The sequence below is a fragment of the Perca flavescens genome, chromosome 6, assembly GCF_004354835.1.
Source record: "Perca flavescens isolate YP-PL-M2 chromosome 6, PFLA_1.0, whole genome shotgun sequence".
Classification (NCBI taxonomy): domain Eukaryota; kingdom Metazoa; phylum Chordata; class Actinopteri; order Perciformes; family Percidae; genus Perca; species Perca flavescens.
Genome location: NC_041336.1, coordinates 35,042,068 through 35,047,486, shown reverse-complemented (window position 1 = coordinate 35,047,486; position 5,419 = coordinate 35,042,068).

Genomic DNA, 5,419 nt, shown 5'->3' with positions numbered 1-5,419 from the left:
AGCGTACACAACCAATGATGGAAGATATATGCACTATTAATACTGTATTAATACTGTATGTATGTAATACTAAATGTTCTAGGAGTACTAGTTGCTCGTAAATCAGATGGCGTACCATGTGTAAATACAGGGGCCATTCTTATTGATTGTTTTATAACGCCACAAGATTTAGCTTCTTCATTGTAGATTCAAAAGGCTCCAAGTGAAATAGTTGGCAACCGTGAACTATAGCCCAGTAGAGTTATTTAGTTCTACTAGCCTGAACCTTCTCACATTGTTGTCTTTTTGCTTAGATAGAAGTGGAGAAGGCCGATGACTGTTTACAACAGTGAGAACTACGTAGGTTTCTGTCTCCTGAGATAAAAGTGTTGTTTAGGCTATTGTTAAGAACAGAGAGCAGAGGGGAAGGTGAGACAATAGTTTGACTTTTCATGATGTCCTCTTTTCAACTATGGCCAGGCTAAAAGATAAAGTGAGAGGGGTGGCTTAAGAGAGGTTTTGACTATATGATGATGTGATGTTTCGATTTTAGTTTAGAAATGCTCATTCAGTTGTACCTGTGAATCTGTATTCTCATATTTTGCTAAATATAATAAATGCTCAAAGACCAGATTTTGGTTTGATTCTCAAACAGTCTTTATTCGTATTCATTTTTATCATTGATATTTACTAAACTCTGCTGCTGCAAGAAAATTTCTGTCACAGATTGGCGTTGTCAGCTTAGGATGGTTGAGAACAGCGGCACGGAAGACTCCGTGGGCCTGGAGTCTTGCAAACCAGGAGATCAACGATCAGCCTGCCTCTATACCTCGAAATAAAAACATTTTCAGAGAGAAGGGGCCAGGACCGCGGAGGAGTTGCCTGGATTCATAGGCTCCAGCACACAATATGGGCATGGATTAGGGGGGATATTCAGAAATTTATTTCGAACGGCTGTTCCACTTTTAAAAAAGGGGTTTAATATAGCCAAACCCCATCTGAAAACAGCAGCAAGTGGTTTTATTGGCGATGTTGTGACTAATGTCAGGAATGCCGTGGCATCCAGACAACAGGGCAATGGGCTCATGGTGTACAGACGCAAAGCATTAAAAAGAAGCCCACCAGGATGTGGGCGTAGTGAACAAAAAGCATAAAAACACCACCAAAAAACGAAGGATCGTCAAAATGAAGGCATCTGTCAGTAGACGCAGAGCTCCGAACCGACGCTTTCTGGCCCTGACAAAAGACATATTTTAATTTTACAGAATCAATCATGGCGTTTATTCATAATCAGTCCGAAGAGTGTGTGAAGACAGAATTGGACCTGTTTACAGTACGTACACACAAACATCTATTGAAAAATCAACATTTGTAGAAATCCCCCCAATGTCAGCTCTAACGGACGGCGGTCCTATTGAATTTTTCATTTCGGCTAGCGGATTATCTAGACCTTAACGATGCAACCTGCATTGGACTGCCCGATTCAGCCCTGACGGAGATTGTTAGACATGCTAAGCATGCTGAGAAAATCCTGACCAGCACAAGAGAAAAGACGGAGAAGAAAAGACAACAGAACAGTGAAGCTGCACAGTTAACCCTCATAAAAACTGTGGCAGCAATGTCTCAAGAAAGAAGGAGTGCGAGCCAGAGGAAAAAGCAAAGGGAGAGGAAGAGGAAAAGGCAGAGGAGGCAGAGGCAGGAGCCTGGACAACACACGGGTAGTGGACAAAGACACTTGCTACAATTGTGGCGAGAAAGGGCATTGGGCCTACGAATGTCCCCACCCCAAGAAGGACACGTCAAAGGGACGGCGCAACGACCCTCAGCAGTTTGCAGATTGACAGGCGGTGGGGGGATGGAAAGAGTGGTGGAATGGACGGACTGGATGACACGAGTGCGCCTGTTAAGGAGGGTAACATGCACACACACAAAGATACACATGCTTGCAATGAAGACATGCTTTCCTGCATACCACAAACACCTACACCACCCCCAAACAATAGGCAAAACATATTAGATGCAATACAGCATATAGAACAGAAGGAATTAGCAGAGAAAATGCCTACTTATGCTATGTATTCATCAGATGTGTATAAAAAACTGCCTACAACAGTGTTGACAATACAGGGGAGGGAAATAAAATTCTTGGTTGATTCAGGGGCTACAAATTCGGTTTTGAAAAAATCATTGTTTCCTAAACAAAAACTTTCTGGTGGAGTAATTCTTTCTAGAAGTGCGAGTGGTATGGTATTGCCAGAAAAATGCACACAGATCCTACAGATCCAGACCCAGATAGAAGAGCAAAATGCTCATTTTTGCTCTCACTTGTGTGCCCGGTAAATTTATTAGGCAGAGATTTTATGTGTGTTTTTGGTATAGGGGTAATTCCTACCCCCACTGGCCTCAGGGTTGTGCGTTTTGATAAAAATCATTTTTTTCCTGACATGTTTTTGTTAAAATCAAAAAACACACACTCTTTCACATTTCTATGGGACATTAACCTTTGTCAGGCAATCGATCTCCTGACAGAAGCACAACAACTAGTATCACCTTTAGCAGTGCTGAGAACACCACAACAAATGCATTGCATCTCTCATGTCTCCCCAACTCCAGACAAAGAATATGTTGACAAATTCCTTGACCAGTCCAAAGAGGAGCTAGAGTTGTCTTACGTCTACTGGCACACGCACACGTGCGCAGTGACGGTAGCCTTGACTGATAAACAGAAAAAGTTTTTCAGAATTTCTGACTCTGTAGCTCACATTCTTCTATCTTTGTCTCCCACAGACCAGCAGACAGACCCAGGACACTTTGTCATGACCTGTGAGAAACTGACTGACTGGACTGACACGGCTGATGACTGTATTTCATATTCTCCCTCAACAGGAAATTATAGAAAACTTTTCAAATCATGGCGCGTGCCTTGTATCCGCAGTATCTATACATTGAGTGAAACTGCACCTACAACTGACACATTTTTGCACGGTAAAAACGACATTTTACCTACTGACGTCTCACCACTTTTAGCTAAAGTGCCAACACACCTTTGGGCGACACATAAATATGACGTGGGGTTGATTAAAAACTGTCAACCTGTCGTCATAATACCACGTTCGGACTACAGACCTCAGAAACATCAGTATCCGTTAAAATAGGAAGCTATTAATGGAATCCGACCCGTTTTTAACTCCTTATTGGCTACAGGAGTTATAATTACGTGTCCAGATTCTCCTGTAAGAACACCGATTTTTCCGGTAAAGAAAATACGGCCAAAGGGCATTCCGACGGAATGGCGTTTTGTTCAGGACTTAAAAGCTGTCAATGCAGCTGTTCATGCTCGAGCACCAAATGTGCCAAATCCATACACAATCCTACAGGGAATTAAAAGTAATACTAAATGGTTCTCTGTTGTTGATTTGTCTAATGCTTTTTTCAGTGTCCCGGTGGACAAAGACAGTCAGTTCTGGTTCCTTTTCCTGTTTGATGGAAAACCATACACTTTCACACGCCTTTGTCAGGGATACACTGAATCTCCGACCATCTACAATGATGCACTGCGCGACAGCCTAGAGAGCTTCACACCGAACCTAGGTTCAAGTCTGCTGCAGTACGTAGACGACATTTTGATTGGAAGCTCAACACAAGAGTTGTGTGAGCAAGACACGATTGCGCTATTGTGTCATCTTGCAACTGAGGGACACAAAGCCAGTCTTAAAAAATTGCAGTTTGTAAAACAAGAGGTCCACTTCCTGGGACATGACATTTCTGGGTCAGGGAAAACCTTGTCTCCTTTGCAGATTGAGGCAATTGTTTCCCTACCAAAACCGTTGACAAACCGTTTTGTCAACGGTTTTGGAATGTGTTCCTACTGTCGTGTTTTCATCCCAAATTACGCGGAACTTGTTCAACCTTTAGGGGACGTGATACACGGTAAGGGGCTGACTGCACCCAATTTGATAACCTGGACTGTTGAGGCTGAGCAGGCCTTTGTAGATCTTAAAAAGGCCTTTCAAAGTCCTCCAACCTTAGGTTTGCCTAACCCAAATCTTTATTTCACTCAGACAGTGGATGCAGGAGAACAGACGTCATGCATCCTACGCGTGTAGGATGCATGACGTCTGTTCTCCTGCAGCCGCATGGAGACAGGTTAAGACCAGTGGCCTATTTCTCTGCAAAACTCGATCCAGTTGCAGCAGGACTTCCGATTTGTCTCAGGGCTGTAGCAGCTGCTGAAAGGGTCTTGGCGGCATCACGTGACATAGTAGGATATGCTCCACTCACACTGCTAGTCCCACATGCTGTCTCTTTGATCCTACTTGAACAAAAGGCTTCACATTTATCTGCAGCACGATACCTACGTTATCACACAGTACTTCTTGACATGCCTAACGTAACAGTTAAACGTTGTACTGTGCTTAACCCTGCTTCTCTTATGCCTACACCAGAGGAGGGAGAACCGCATGACTGTTTGGCAGAGCTGGCGCAAACATGCACACCTCGCCCAGATCTTTCGGATACTCCCTTGGGAATCCAGACCTCATTTTGTATGTAGATGGGTCAGCCTAGCGCTGTCCACAAACAGGACAGGGACAGGTAGGCTTTGCTGTAGTTTCTGACACTGAAACTATGATTGCTAAATCTCTCCCAAACCATTTGTCTGCACAGGCTGCTGAGCTCATTGCCCTCACGGAAGCATGTAAGTTGGCTGATAGCTCATCTGTTACCATCTTCACTGATTCAAGGTATGCTTTTGGAGTGGTGCACGACTTTGGTGCACTGTGGAAACACCAACAATTTCTGAAATCTGACGGTAAGCCCATTTTACATCATCATTTGATCAACGATCTTTTGACTGCTATTCTACTACCAACAAGGGTAGCTGTATGTAAATGCACTGCACACACAGGGGCGCAAGATGCTGTCTCTAGGGGTAACAGTCGTGCTGATATAGCTGCCAAAGCAGCTACACGCCTGCCCCTCACACTTGACACCTTAGCCCTCACTGCAGAGGATCACTTCTCCCTTCCAGAGTCTGTGATTGCTATGCAAGACACATGCTACACCACAAGAAAGACAACAGTGGAAAACAGTAGGGTGCACCTTTAACACTGGCATCTGGCTAGGGCCAGATTCTAAACCATGTCTCCCAAAACACTTTTTCCCACATTTTGCTAAGTTAACACATGGGTTAGACCATATCTCAAAAGGGGGAATGGTGGTAGCTATCACGCAGACATGGTTTACAAAGGGGTTCACTACATTTGCAGAAAAATTTTGTAAAGCTTGCATAATATGGGCACAACACAACATTGGCAGAGGAGTGAATATAACACGACAGGCAGCACACAAACCACCAACACGACCATTTGAACATCTGATGATGGATTTTGTTGAGCTAACACCGTCAGAGGGGAAAAACATTGCCTCGTTATGGTTGATA